This window comes from Chrysoperla carnea, chromosome 2, assembly GCF_905475395.1.
Source record: "Chrysoperla carnea chromosome 2, inChrCarn1.1, whole genome shotgun sequence".
NCBI lineage: Eukaryota > Metazoa > Arthropoda > Insecta > Neuroptera > Chrysopidae > Chrysoperla > Chrysoperla carnea.
Genome location: NC_058338.1, coordinates 835029 through 851542, shown reverse-complemented (window position 1 = coordinate 851542; position 16514 = coordinate 835029). Strand labels below are relative to the sequence as shown.

The 16514-nt window shown below is 28.2% G+C and overlaps 1 protein-coding gene across 13 annotated transcripts in view; it reads right to left on the bottom strand.

Annotated features, from left to right (window-relative positions):
• Window positions 1-16514, bottom strand: part of LOC123291560 (coiled-coil domain-containing protein AGAP005037) — a 137552-nt gene that overhangs the window by 34240 nt on the left and 86798 nt on the right. The window lies entirely within an intron of this gene.

Below are 16514 nucleotides of genomic sequence, written 5' to 3'. Positions count from 1 at the left end.
GTCCATCGGAACAATCATTCGGTTGTTTTTGGTAACCATATAATTGGATTCCATACAACACACCTTTGAAAACCAGTGGTCCACCAGAGTCCCCAGCACACACTGACGAACTGCCTAGACTTTTTGAACATAACATTTTACCAGGACTAACATCAAAAACTTTTTTACAATAATCCAAAAGTACGATCCGTGTTTGACCTTTTAATAATATTTGTGAATACTGTTGATTTTCCTAAAAAAGCACAACAATTTCGAACTCGTTCGTTTTTTAAAGACCAAATAATGTGTGGTGTCTGAAGTCTCGGTTCATTCGGCCTTTAGATTTAATATTTTGGCAAAAATAAAAGAAACGAATAAAAAAATCGCGAAATGATCCCCTTTTAAAACGAAAACATAGACGTATCTATGTCAAAAACAACCGCTGAAAATAATTCTTAGGGAAACAAATTATGTTTTCTAGCAGAATTGAATAGGTTAATAGCAATTATTTACAGGGTCGGTTGTTTTTAGTCGCAAAAGGGCAAGGTTTTCTTGGATTAATTTCCTTAAGCAAAACATTGGACTTCTAATTTTAGAAAAGTGGCTTACATTCATACCGAATCCAACAATATCCGCTACTAATCCGGTTGGGATTTCATGATTCGGTAAATTTATACTATGAATGCTCTTCGAAAACGGCAACGAATCTTCAAGAACTAATATCGCTATATTGTCATCACTTGACTTTATATTAAAATTCTCATGAGGAATTCTTTTAACTACTGTTTTCTTTGCTCCAGCAATATCAATTCTTTCGGAGCCTGCGGTCACCGTTAATGGTCCAATATTTAAATAATACAAACAGTGAGCTGCTGTTAGCACCACAGTTCTACCAATAATCACTCCCCCACATATTAGATTATCATCTTCACAAGCGTCATCGATTCGAACTAGAAACGCATGATTCTCAATTTTGACAGGCGTTCCTTTATAAATTCTTCGAGTTTCATTCATGTTTGTCACCGGATAGAAACCGTCAGCTTTAAAACAAATCTTTTATTAATGCCTGTCCAAATCGCTTATAACAACAGTGTTGGGATCAACAATTTTTGTCATTATAACCAATACTCGTTATAACGACAAGAACTTCTTTTTTATTTAGAGATTCAAAAATTGATATGAGTGATATTCATATCAGAGTGTCGACCCATTTTTTGGGGGTAAATACCAATCCAGTAGTAATAACCCGATAAATCGAAATTATTCTATGAACTTACTTTCTGGTATACCTTTTTTATTCTTACACTGTCCCAACTTCGGTACAAAACCAGTACAAGCTAACCAAAATTGCATTATTATTAAAAATACATAATTCATTATTTTCATTGCAATAATTTTTATTAAATTTATTGATTTATTAAAAATATTTAAAATAAAACGAAAAAATTTTTAAATAAATTGTTTTATTTATTTAGTATTTTGTAAAAACACAAATTTAATCAGCACTAATTGCTAATTAAAACATTACATCCTGGGTACAGAATGATTCAAGTTGTAACAGGACTTGCGTCAGTGATGTGACAAATATGCGCATTAATTCGCCAGAAATTAAAGTGGTTTGGATATTTGAGCAAGTACGGTATGTTAATTTTTGGGGTAAACTATAGTTCGATGTCCCTTCAAAAAAGTTTTCATCTTGAGGAAAATTACCTTACATCGTTTTCCAAAAAGAAAACATAAAAAAAACTTTGGTTCTGACGCTTTTACGATATTTTTAGAGCATATTTTTACATTTACGTCATACAAATTGCCAAGTTGACTAGTCACAGCCGAATCACTTGCAACTAGTACTTTTTTTTACAGTGTACTCTTCTTTTTTTTTGAGGCAACTGTGCAAGTACCGTCAAACAATTCGCAACATATTTTCAATTGATTATGAACAATACAAATATCATTAATCAATTTTAACCAACACAAAAATCAATCAAACACATGGCATGAAGCGGCGTTGGATTTAAAAAACATAAACCTACAAACAATCTGACTGACACTGAATGACCTAAATTTGAACAAGACAAAACAACAGAGTATTAAAATACCGGAAAGGTCGTTGTGAAACCGGTTCTTAATGTTTTTCATAAATAACATTTTTACAATTATTGCAAAAAAAAAATACAATCATAAATTAATTATTTAAATCACACAATTCAAATGAAAACCGTTGAAAAACTAAATGTAGACTTCTCCCTTGAATCTATACTGCTTTTTCTATTACCTCTTCACAGAGCTTGTCTCGAATTTCAGCTAGTTAAGTCGCTAATGACTCCAGATCATATCAACATATTATTTTATCAGACAAATCAAGAAAGGAGATCTGAGATATTATCTATAAGGAAGTGCCGACAGACAAAGGTTGACTCAGCCCTGTCAGTAGAAAAGATGTGCATTTATTTTGGCGACCCTTGCATGATACAACCCCTTGCCTCTCCCTCGTTACACCACTAGGAGCTGGTGGATGAAATATTAAACATCGGTCTCGGACTGCTGACTTAGTCTTCGTACATTGCACATTTTTAATCTAATTCAAAAATTTTCTAGTTTAAAATCATAATTTGTTTGGATTAATGCCAAGTTCTAGATTTCTTTATTTAATAGTTTTTTTTTTTTTTTTTTAAATAATTTCACACCAGCAACGTTAACGTTGAATGAATATTAAAATAGCGTGACCACTAACTGAGTTTGTTTATTTATTTACATGGTTTATTGTGTTCGTTGCATTTACCAACGAAAGTGACCATGACGGAAGTTCAAGTTCATGTCTTAGAAAAAATAAATTACCGCACAATTTAATTTTTATTACTAACTAGTTGAAACTAATCAAAGAGTGGCAGAATAAAATGTTGTCTATTCGAAATTTTGATGATTAAATTGCATGTGAAAGTAATTTATGGTTCAAAATGATGATCATAGATGGAGCAGTTAATAAATATTTATAGCATAAATTATAGCCCATGTGTTATTCTGATGTATGGCTATATTAATGTACAGTTTCATTCAAATCCGTTCGGTAGTTTTTGCGTGAAATCGTAACAAACAAACTAATGTATAGAGACAAAGATTTATAGTCACAAATCAATTTACCCGGTCTTTAAAGTCCTTATTAATCATGGCTTGAAAATTTTTTAATAAACCATTCATCTTTCTCTTATAGTTTTTACGCTACGAACTCGATGTACCAGAAATCAATGAGTTCACCTATTGTATTTGGATGAAAAGTACCAATTTATCACATCCGCATCCGTTGCTGTCATATTCATGTAAGTTCTCCAAAAAAAATAAAAATCAAAATAAAAAGTTAACCAAATTTTAAATATCAAAACTTATAATTTCTAGATCATGAACAGGACCGGTTAATTCGTGGTTGGATTAGTGATCGTGGAACAAAAATTAATTTAGCAATTCTGGAAGAGATTGCATACAAAATTCCAGTATTGCTGAAAGAACATGTTTGGTACCATATTTGTCAATCGTGGGATACATATACTGGTTACTCGAGTTTACATTTAAATGGAAAATTACTTCATTCGGCGTATAATAAGAGGGTAAGGACTTAGTCAACAGGGTCGTAAGACGCAGGGCCGAAACATTTTTTTTTGCTCTATCACATCCAAATTTTATCCAATTTTGATCAATCAAGTACGTAATCCTACTAAATTTGGGTCATACTTTTTAAATTTGTGATCAAAATTAACCTAGCACTAATAGGTTTCAAGAATCTAGAGTCCTGGTCCAGGAATTATACACATAAGTGATAGCTAGCCAAAAACTGACATCGCAGCTGAAACGAATGACCCAAAATTAGTTGGTTTCAAAAAAATTGCCAATTAGATCGAATTAAATTTGCCTGTGTAATCAAAAAAATAAAATTTTTTAACTTAATGACGTCATCAGAATCCAAAAAATTTAATTTTGCTCTATCACATCCAAATTTTATCCAATTTTGATAAACCAAGTATGTAATCCTACTATATTTGGGTCATACTTTTCAAATTTGTGATCGAAATTAACCTAGCACTAATAGGTTTCAAGAATGTGGAGCCCTAGTCCCGGAATTAAGCACATCAGTGATAGTTAGCGAAAAGAATGACCCAAAATTAGTGGGTTTCAAAAAAAACTCCAATAACTCATTAATTTTGTAAAATTTACAGGTTCATAAGATAATTGTTCCAGCCCACGGAGACATTGTTATCGGTCAAGAGTACACCGATTTTGATAAAGGTTTGGAAGATGGTATTGAAGGATCTGTGTATGGTTTTAATATGATACTGGAATCGATTTTTATGAAACCAAATGTGGTTGTTCCAGAACCACCCACAGCAAAAATAAAACCTGGCTACAATGATTTAATATCTGTATCCAGAATACCATCGTTACCAATAAGTCACAATGAACTATCTACGTATGGTTTACGAAAAGATCCAACAAAACATTTTGGACCGATTTACGATCATGAATTGAATTTATTACGTAGAAATCATGTTGTCCATAAACCACCATCAAATGTAATGGAAATGATGACGAATTTAAGACCTCCAAGACCACAAAGAGTATTTATTCGAGACTTAAAACATAATATGACGACTTTATCGCGTGGGAAAAGATTTGTTAGTGAAGCAACTGTTCTTGAATCGTTACCACTGGGAGTGCAACTTATTGAAATGGGTTATAAGAATTGTCTGAAAGGTCGAGGCGGGCCCTTAACTGGTGACAAGGTTTTGATCAATTGGAGTATGACAACTGTACGTGTCTTTGGTGGTGCCATATTGAAACCGGTTAAAGCTGCTTGTGGGAATTTTTAAAACACGGGCATTTCATTTCAATTTATGCCATATTCATCCTGGAAAAAGTTATTTCCCCTTGAGGGAAGGAACTTTTTTGAAAAACTGGCAGAAAACTGTTAACTAGTCATAAAAATGAGCAAAATAATTTATTTTTCACCACTTTAAGGGTATCGAAGCTCGATTCATTAAACAAACGTTAAATTGATAATACAAGCAGATAGATTGTCCCGAGAAAGGAATAAAAAGAAAAAAAAAAGGGTTCGTTTGCAAGTTAGTTGCCTCAGAGTTATATTTTAGCTTCTCAGCTATAAATAAAAGACAAAATATTCTAAGGAAGCCCTTCAAATTGCCTCATTTTTATCAGATGGCGATCACCATCCTTTTCCTGTTTAATTTCGAGTTCGTACAACCTTAATTAAATTATATTTTTTTAAATATTGTTTTTTTTTAATAAAAATATTAAAAATTAAATGAAATTCATTTTTATTTCTAGTCCTTCCATATTTAAAAGTTTAGGAATATTGTAAAGTTAATTTTTTAACTGTTTTATATAAAAAATAATGAATTACTTTCAAAACTGTAAAATCGTTTGCATAGCTTCAACTAAAAACAACGAATTACAAGATTAAAGTGGAGCTGTGTACTCATACATTGTCAGTACAAATTAAATGGTTAAAACTTAGCTAAAACCAAGGTTTTTTTTTACATACAGTGTGTCCCAAAGTATGGAAACCCTGGATGCTCTCGCAGAGTCAGTGGGAAAAAAAGAATTATCAGAATTGTCCCTTTTACCTCGACCCTAAAAGGTCATGATCAGAGTCGAATAAAAACGTAAAATATTTTGCTCTTTTCAAATCCGCGAATAAATAGGAGTTTTCATTTGAATTTGATCGATTTTTGGTTAGCTGTTGTTGTAAGGCTATGTTCCAGGTCAAATAAAAGATTACCATTGGATTTCTCGCCAAAAATTACTGCTAGAGTCTGCGTCTGCGACATCTCGAGGAGTTTGCATACTTTTGTTACACCCTGTTTATATAAAATTAAATTGGAACGAAGAACATTGCAATAAGGACACTTCAAAAAAGGCATTAATTATTTATAAAATGGTTTTGTACCAAAAATAAATATATGTAATATTTTACATTCGAAAATACCAAAAAAACTGGCCACAGATTACGACCATACACAGATAAAGGATTTCTTAGATAAAGGATTTCACAGATAAACCAAAAACACACTAAAATTCAGCTCAGTTAGGAAAATTTAGCCTCGAAATATCCTCTAGATTTGCGTAGAAATATAAATTCGATTTCGTAGACCGATTGGGAATCGCGAAATTGGGAACAAAAATATGTACTCCTTTTTTTGAAGCATTAGAGTTGAAGTGAACTTTTAATGTTCATTCTATCTAGAATTATCTTCTTTCTAGAATCTTCGAAATAATAAAAACGCGAGTTCGCTTAACCGATCAACTAACATATACTTTTGTAATATAACGCTCATCTGAAGTACAGAGTGTTTGAGGAAAATATACAAAAAAAAATGTAATAAATAAACAGTAATTCAAGTAAAAAATTTACGATTCACTTTTGTTTTTCATTTCTGCAAAGCTTTTAAACTGCAAAGAGGCTGGATCATTTTTGTCCAGACAAACATTCAATGTCAACATCTCCGAAAATAAACAAATATAGAAAATTTTTGCAGTAAATTGAGTAAATTGATTTATCTATTGCCTTCAATTTCAAAACATTTTGAAGGTAATCGAAAAATAATGTTCTCCTCTCCGAGTGGAAAGTGTCAACTTTCGTCTCGCTATGGTAAACAAAGATTATTGAAAAATGGTATACACGAGAACAAGTAGATGTTTTATGTTTGTCACAATGAACATGAGATCTGAATTCTTTACTTTTGCTCTCTTGATTTTTAAATACTATTTTTAGCTATGGACAAATTTGCCAAAATTCGTTTCAGAGGGTACGTCACGTTATCATGATATCCACTTATCTTTATATTATATCAACAAAGAAAAAACTTGGAATCAAATTATACTCGCAACTGATAATTTGTTTAACTTAACGACTTGTTGTATTTTTGCATAGCATTAACCAGACATTCTGTACTAAAATACATATAATATACATAACTAAAGTTTAAACGATAAAAAGATTGTAGACTTGATTAAGATCAAAGACTAACTTCACAATATTGTTTTAATTAACAATTCCATTAACTTGAAAAAGAAAAAATAACTCAAAGTGAAAAAATACACTCATTAGTCATTATTAAGGGAAGTTCATCTAGGTGGGATATTTAAAAAAATTACTTACTAAAAAAGTGACCATTTTTATGTTACGTTATTCGGGTTTTGTAAAATCTGATTACCTTGGCGTTAAAAATGGTGCGATTTTGGGATACATAAAAGCCTTTGGAATAATTTTAAGGTATTTCTAACGACAGGCGTCTAAAAAGAGTTTTGCATGAAAAATTCCAAATATGTGGCGTTGTGGCGTTGGCAGATTCACGGTAGATGATTCTTTGAATACAACACTATGAGCTTCGAAAAAAAACTCATTACCGATAGAAATAAGTAAATTCCCAGATGGCTAAGAACATAATAAAAAATTGGAATGGGTTAATCTAGACAGCGGGTTCACCTGGACAACTTTCCCCTATTATTCATTAGTTCGTTTGGTATTCGCTCGTTGCTCGCATTTGCTCATATTAAGAAGAACAATAAAAAAAAATGTTAAGTTTAATATCGTTTTGTTAAAATAAAAACTAAATTAAAAAAATTACCATACAATTATTATTAAAATTCACAGCGCACATCGTTCAGCCAGCTCTAAGACTCGACTCTTTCTTAATGATTAATTAATAATGTAATTAAAAAAAAACTTGAAGTGGATACCATATGACTACCATGTACGCTTACAAATGAGTTCAATTAAATTCAAGGGGAGTTTAAAAGGAAAAATTTACAACTAGATTTTACAACAGTCTGATTTCCTAAATTATTTTTAATATTCTACCACTTATAGTCTCAGGTATTATGAAATTTATGGACTTGGATAAACGAGAAAACTCTCTATTCCTAAGTGATAGTAATTACCCCAGACCCCGTCATTTTAAGAGAGAGTCAGTTTTCGTTCTTTTCCCTAGTTAGATCTTATAACAGAGACTTTTTAATTTCGTGGAACTAATTTAACATTTATGAAAAAGCACTTGTATTTTCTGTATAACCGAGAACCTGGTGTGATACATAAACAAAAAAGAGATTGCGGTCCCTTGAACTTTCGCTTAGCTAGAAGAAATTTCAAACAATTTTATATATTTTCTAGAACTAATAATTTAAAAGAAAGAAAAAAAATGTTGTTTGAACGAATAGAAATTTACTTGTGGTAAGAAAAGTTTTTTTAATTAGAAACTTTTTCTTATCGAAAATTTGCGTTTTATTTTAATTATATTGGTCTAAGAAAACCATTTTTGCATTTACTTTCCAGTATCACGTATTGAGAGGTAAGTGCGCAAAATCTTTACAAAAACAAAGAGAGCGGAAGTGCCTCCATTTTAAGGAAAACCATTTTTGTCTTATTTAGTACGTGATATACTCTGTATTAATACTGAAAATGGAAGTTTTCGATGAAAACTAACGAAATTTATTACGATTACGCAATGTTTTCGTTACTTAAAGTACAAGGAAGTAAAAAAAATACAAATGCAATTAAATTTGTTTTTTTTTTTTAAATAATTTTTTTGCACAAAAAAATGAAATTCTTGTGAAAAAATTCAATGCACAATTATTCATGTTAGGTCAATTGTTTTGACTTGAAGTTTTTGACTTTTGTTGAAAAAATTTAATTCACAGGATCTCATTATTTGTTTAAAAAAGCAAATTTACAGAAAATATAAGGTTTCCAATAACAAAGAAAAGTTTCGATTCAAAATTTCAGAATATAAAGTTTTAGGTCTCTTAAAATATAAAAAAAAGCATATTGAACATAAATTTAAAAACGTAAGAACATATAAATGGTAATAAATTTTATTTTAAAAACTTTTTGTTATTACAAAAATTTCAATTGAACGTGAGAGCGAAAAAATCGGAAGTGAATACTCAAGAGGACGCAAAAAGAGCGGAAGTAAACACGATTCTTTTTTCAATTTCAAATGATCAGTAATTATTATTGAATCTGATAAAAAATAACATCTCGTGAGCAAATTAATTTTGATTTTAATTTTAGATAATTTAATTAATTTGTTTAATTTATCTATAATTTAATAATACGATTAATACATACATTATTATATTGAAATTATAGTACAGAGTTGGTGAACAAACCGTAGGAAAAATTTAAGAAAATCTAAAAAGTCAAAGAAATCATTTTGTTTCTTAATTTATCGAAAATTATATAAAAGCAAAGGAATTAAAGCCGTATAAGTTAAAAAAGTTAAAAAAACTTTTGGTTTTGGATTTGATATCCAAAAAAAAAAAAAAAAGATTTTTTGACCATAACGCACAAAGGAAAAAAGAATTTTCTTTCTTTACTTGGCCAGACTTTCTTGACACAAATGCCTTATGAAAAATTGTCATTTTTCGTTTAATATTCTTGAACCATGAATACAATTTTTTCTGTGCATACTTTTCAAGTTATCGTCTAAACTTGGATGAGAAATCAGAAAACTTTGAAAATAAAATATTATAGTGACACCCTATACCTATTATTTTAAAGAATATAACAACTTCCTAAGCAGAGCGAGCCAACAGGTCTATAATCCATTATTTTTCAAAATAATAGTGATTTAATAAATTGCAATAAAATCTTTTTATTATTTATGTATTTATTTCTATTTTTTGATTTGATATTTTTTATAATTATTTAATTATTTAGAAAGTAAAATTGTAATTTTTCATATTTTATTAAATCATTTTTAATAATAATAATAATAATATCAATAATTAGTTATTTCATTTATTAAAATACCAAAAATAAATCGATTAATAAAAATATACATCTGTATATATAAAAATAAATTGCTGTGCGTTAGTCTCGCTAAAACTCAAAAACGGCTGGACCGATTTTCAAAATTTTTTTGTTTGTTTTGTTCGCTATAGTTCAGGGATGGTTTAGAAAAAAAATCATTTTCATTTTAAGAATTGATTACCTTTTGTTTCGGACAGTTTCTTAAAAAACTAATGTAATAAAATGAATAACAAATATCTTGGGTCTTTGTCCAACTTATTACTGTGTGTCCGAAACAGTAATGAATCGTAATTGAAATGAAAAGGACAATTTCGGAATAATTGGGTGTGGGTGTGGGTGTGGGTGTGGTGTAATGTTTGTCATTACTTTTATATAAAAAAATTTTGTTGTATATTTTAATCCCTTTTAAGCAAAAAAACACTTTTGTGATTTTTTCTATAGACGCTTAGTTTTCGAAATAAAAATTCTTGAAAAATTAAAAATGCAATATTCAATTTTAAAAAAATGTCTTATATTTCTATGCAGAAATTCGTTTAGCTAACGCAGCTCCCGCGCTCCGAATTCCCCATGATTGACTTTTTTTGACTGAGTGTATGAAATCTAATGAATCATCCTGTACGAAGATGAAAACATAAAAATATGTTGTTGAATTGAATTTTTTATTTTTGTTTTGTTAAATTTTTACAAAAAAAGATAAAGCAGCTTATTAATTAAATTCTCATTAATTATTATTTAATTTGTTAAATTCATAACAATAATAAAACAATTCACTCATCATTATTTTATTTCAGAATATTAAAAAAAAAGTTCACATTTTTGTTTAAATAAATAAAGTGAATGTTTTCATTAAACAAACTTAAAAAAATTTTTAATTCTTCGCTTTCATTCTATTAATTTTAAAGTAGCCAAATCTACCAACCCTACTCTACTAGCAAATATTATTTAAATTAAAAATTATATAATTATTAATAATTATTAAATATATACAATTATTTTTTTATTATAATAATAATTAATAAAAACAGGGCGTTTTATGTTAAAAAAATTGTTATATAAGTAAAAATATATTAAATAAATATATTAAAAAAAAAAACCCGACTGTGTTAAATAAAATTTGAAAAGAACGAAACAAGTCCAACAAGTCGGGGGTTTTTAAAATATTGTACATTTAACTTGTCGATATTTTTAAAATTACGAAAGATTTTCGTCTATATAACAAAATTCACCATTAAAATTGAAAATTTATATTTTTTAAATCCGTGCCCCCACTACCGTGATCATACATCCTTAAAATGTGACATCCTATGAATTAAATTGTTTAAAAATATTTAAAATAAATATATAATTAAATTTAATTCTCGGTTGATGAGCATATGAATTAAAAAATTTAAATAAATGAATTGAATTTTGTAATAAAATAAAAATGTGTAAACTTGTAAATAAAAGTTAACAAAGTGTGATAATTATTAGCTTCATTCAGATCATATCGAATTAACTATTTTGTTTGTTTGTGATTTATAACTTAATTAGCTAACTAAGTCAGGTCTACGTCACATACATTAATATTACGTCATCATATTTAAGTAGGTATTGTTTTAAATTACAGATGGATTTCATCAATGTAGTAAGAAAATAGTGTAACCATGACAAACCTAATAGCCCTACAATATGGACTAGGTGTGCCAAGGTATATCTTGGCAGAAATATCTTTGCTAGAATTTTTTATATTTTTTACATATTTTGGTCAAGTTTTGAGCTCAAAGCAAACAAATTAAAAACAAGTGAAAACAAACAATTGACTGAGTTAATTGTTGAAATACCATGCATAGTCAGTGTTGATTTCTTTATTACACATACAAACATGTGACACATACATAACTGATAATCAAGTATAGTACATATTATAAAATTTCCGCCTAATTGGCGCCCTCACGGGTAAACAGTGATGTTTACGAAAAAATGTTTCAAACAAAAGTTGTTTAATTTTTGATAAGAAACATTTTTTACATTTAAACTTTTGTTCTATCTCTAACGGTTTACAAGATGGGTCCTACGGACCCATGACCCAATTGACCTATGATGCTCATTTACGAACTTGACTTCACTTTTAACGTCCTGAGTACGCTGTAAAAATTTTAGCTCGATATCTTTTTTCGTTTTTGATGGACAACCGAAATTGGACTAATTAGGTGATTCTATGAACACCTATGACAAAATTTTTTTCCTAGCATCATTATTTTTAAGCGTTACAAACTTGGGACTAAACTTAATATACTATGTATATTTCATATATACATGGTATAAAAAGTAAATTTAATTTTCACTTGGTTTTGTAAAATTTATAATTTTACAAAAGATTCTTTTAAAAATTTATTATAATTTGACTAAAAACTTTTAAGATTCGAATCAAAAGATTTATATTTTGAATGGAGTTGATTGATTGAATCAGTCTCAAATGATTAATTGATTAAAATGACTTCAATCCAAAACTATTATTTAGTTTTGATTGAGTATTGAAGTATTCTTTTTTAAAAGAAATCATTTCTATTTAATAAAATATTTTAAATAATATTTATTATATGTATAAGCTGAGTAATTATAATTATAGTGAAAGGTATTCTTAATTGAATTCCATTATATTTTAAAACTCTACTAGAGTCCATATTATCTGTATAGATTATAGAATGAATGCAATGAGTTAATAAGACTCGTCTTACGAATGATTCCACAGAGCTATACACTAATTTGTTTTGAAATAAATTATTACCAACTCAGAAAAATTGATTTATTAAACAGGTATTTTCTAAGTTGTACATAAGCTTGAAACACGATTAAAAAATTTAATCGAAGAAAATGCTTAGTACTAAAAATATAAGTTTCAAAGGGACACATCATATACAGGCATCAAATTCGATCAACCCAACCCAAATTTGAGCAAATTTATGTAAAAATATACTTAAATATTCTGATTTCGAGTCATAAAAGCACATTTTTCTTTTCAAATATTAAAATTAAAAATCGTAATTTTTAAACTGTATATCACGTGACCTAAAACGTGGGTAAGCCCTGCTGTGATGTCATAGCAGTATGAGTCATAGACCATGAGTTAGTTCAGTGAAGACAGCTGGGTATAATATATACATAGATAATAAGTATTTATATTTATTAGAATTAGTTGTCTATGAATATATCTGTCAAACTTATTTGTGTTATTTCGTATAGTGATACAAATATTACGTCATCAAATTAGATGCCCACGTTTTTGACAGTTTAAAAAAGGTTTAAAATTTAAGTTTTTGGCAAGAAAGTTTGTGTATTTTTCCGAAATAAATTTTTGGTGGCTTTTTATTAGCAAAATAAACATTTTAAAGTAGTTTTTCAAAAATAGTGGGATACTCTATTTTCAAACTACTCTTCTGGTTCGATTATAATAGCTTCTATTCTATCGTTTTTTTTATACAAAATATATGAATAAAAGTTATTATAGATATTAAAATAATAATTGTACATAACACAAATAGATAGATATAGATATAATATTCATAATTGACTTGACTATAGATATAATGTTATGTAAGAACCTTAGATATATCTCTAAGATACCTAGGTTCTTAGGTTCTTATTATATTTTTATATTTATATAGTAAATAGATATAGTGGAGTCAAATTACACAAATAATATAAAAACCGGATATTAAAATTAATAATTATTATATAATAGTTCATTTTAATTGGAAGTCAAATTAAGCAACTGGTTTTTTGTGATTAACTTTTAAATTATTTTATTTTTATTTTTTAATTTCATTTTTTGAAAATTATTTACGATTTTTGGGGAGTCCTGGGTAATATTTATTAGGCTCGTTTCAGAATGGTTTGAAAACCATTCCATTTTTAACGTTTTTTTTAACATAAATAGTGAAATTTTTGAAGAAAACATTTCAAGAAATTTGAAACTTACCATAGTAAAATGTTAACAAATTTGAAACTCACCTGAAACAAAAAAATTATTTTTAGTAAATAAAGACTTTTTGAAGACCCTGTAAAACTTTTCTTTCTGTCTGCCACTAAGGATAAGCCAGACATAAACGTATACTTGAAAAGAGCTTCGATAAAACTGAATATTGATTTGCTTTTCTATTAAATGTGCTTTAGAACTTGGAAGGAAATTGATTTCATGTGATTTAATTAACTTATATTACAGCTTTATCTGTCTTTGTATCTACAGCATCTCTGTGCTTATTTCTATTTATTGGACTAACCAAAGAAGAAGTGTTATAAAGTCGTCTAATTTATATCCTTTAAATATCTACTCAGGAGTTCAAATACTTTACAATTTTAGTGTCAATGCATTTTTAAGCTTCAAAAACAGCGTTTTATTCGTCTATACTAGAAACTATTATTGAGGTAAAAACAAAAAATGTGCAACAATTTAAAACGACCCCAAAATCCGAAAATATGTTACCTAGGAAACTAAAACTTTTTCCAAAAAGAATTCAGCTTGCCCTGAATTTTGAGAATATTTTGAAAATAATTTACAATCTGTTAATTTATATTTCTACCAGCAGAAGTTAAAGATAATAGAGATAATTGAAAGTAAGAACAAGGAAATTTTATGTTATGTCATAATAAATATCTTGATTAAGCCAAATGAAGGTAATGTACGCACATATTGGGTTGACTACTAAATCAGAAGTATGTCTTATATATTTATTTAAATTTAATAAAACTTTATATTTGATTAAATCATTCAACTTTCTTCTTTTGACTTTCTTACAACAAAACTTTTTTCAAAAATTTATTATGATTATTGTTTTGACTTATTAATTAAGGTGTGCATTGCAATTAGTTGCAAGGTGATTAAGTAATAATTAGCAAAGCTAATAAAGTAGAACTCATGTACAGGCAACATATCTGTAGCTAGCTATATAATTAATTATGTGTGGGTCCCACAATAATTAATATGTGATCGCTACGCTGCCAGGTGAACTGGTTTTTTTAAGAATATTTTGACAGTAATTATGAATTAATCGTCTAATAAAAACTAACAGAATTATTAAATAATAAGAAATTAATAATTTAGTAGAAAGTAATTGCATCGTTAATAAACAAATTTTGCACATGAATTTGATAGTAATGGAACGGTACATTCCATATCTAGAGAGAAAAAAATCCATGTTTACTAATTTTCTGCTCGGCAGAGGCGAAAAGTGGCAATTTCGATATAAATATTCTCTATCCAATTTGTTTATGATTTTTTTTTTAAATTTATGAATTTACGTACGATTTAATAATTTTATTACTTCTAAAAACATATTCTGAACAGCTGTATATTTGAAACATAAATATTTTTGTGTTTTTATTTTGGCCACATATGTTTTACAAATTTTATTTTGGATTAAAAAAAAAAACACAAAAATATTTACAAATACCTTCGCCAAAGACAACACATCAAAATACTATAAAATTTTAGAAAAAATTCAAATAATTGATATTATTTATGTTTTTTTTTAAACCAATAAACATATTTCCAGTACTTAATTCGAAACTTACTCGGATATTATATCAGAAATAGTGGAAATAATAGTGTATCGAAAGTTACTCCAATCAAGATCCGATAAATATGGGAAAAAAATTGGTTGTTTTAATATTTTTGTATTAATAAATCTCTTTTCATTTTTATCCTTTCTTTCAAGACCTTCAAAGAAAATTTATTACAGTTTGAATTTTGAATGAAAATGAATCGGAGTCATAACATATTATACCATATATATATGAAATATACATATTATACCATGTATATATGAAATATACATAGTATTATAAGTTTAGTCCCAAGTTTGTAACGCCTAAAAATATTGATGCTACACAAAAAAAATTGGTATAGGTGTTCATAAAATCACCTAATTAATCCATTTCCGGTTGACCGTCCGTCCGTCCGTCCGGCCGTCCGGCCGTCCGTCCGTCTGTGGTCACGATTACTCAAAAACGAAAAGAGATATCAAGCTGAAATTTTTACAGCGTGCTTAGGACGTAAAAAGTGAGGTCAAGTTCGTAAATGAGCAACATGGGTCAATTGGGTCATGGGTCCGTAGTACCCATCTTGTAAACCGTTAGAGATAGAATAAAAGTTTAAATGTAAAAAATGTTCCTTACAAAAAAATAAACAACTTTTGTTTGAAACATTTTTTTGTAAACATCACTGTTTACCCACGAGGGCGTTAATTAGGTACAAATTTTATAGTATGTATTAATATAGGAATATCAAAGTGAATATCTTTTGTTATTTACATGACGTCAAAAAAAACAAACGATTGCGCATCAACACTTGCGCATTATATGAGAATATCAGTTAAATATGTCAGATATGTATGTATGTGAAATGTGACAGAGTTATCAACACTGCCTATACATGGTATTTCAACAATTAACTCAGTCAATTGTTTGTTTTCACTTGTTTTATGTTAAATTTAATTGACTGTTTAATCAATCAATAACATAAAATCAATCAATCAATCAAGAAATCAATTGTTTATCATTAGTCAATATTTATTTTAATTAATTAATTGAAATTAATTCTAATTATATTATTATTAATATATGTTTTTGTTAATTTAAATTAATGTTGAACATTATCGTTTGAAATCAATAAAATCAGGATTTATTTATGGGACAGAATTTAACTACAGTATGTCCCAAAAGGAGTTTGTAGCCATCC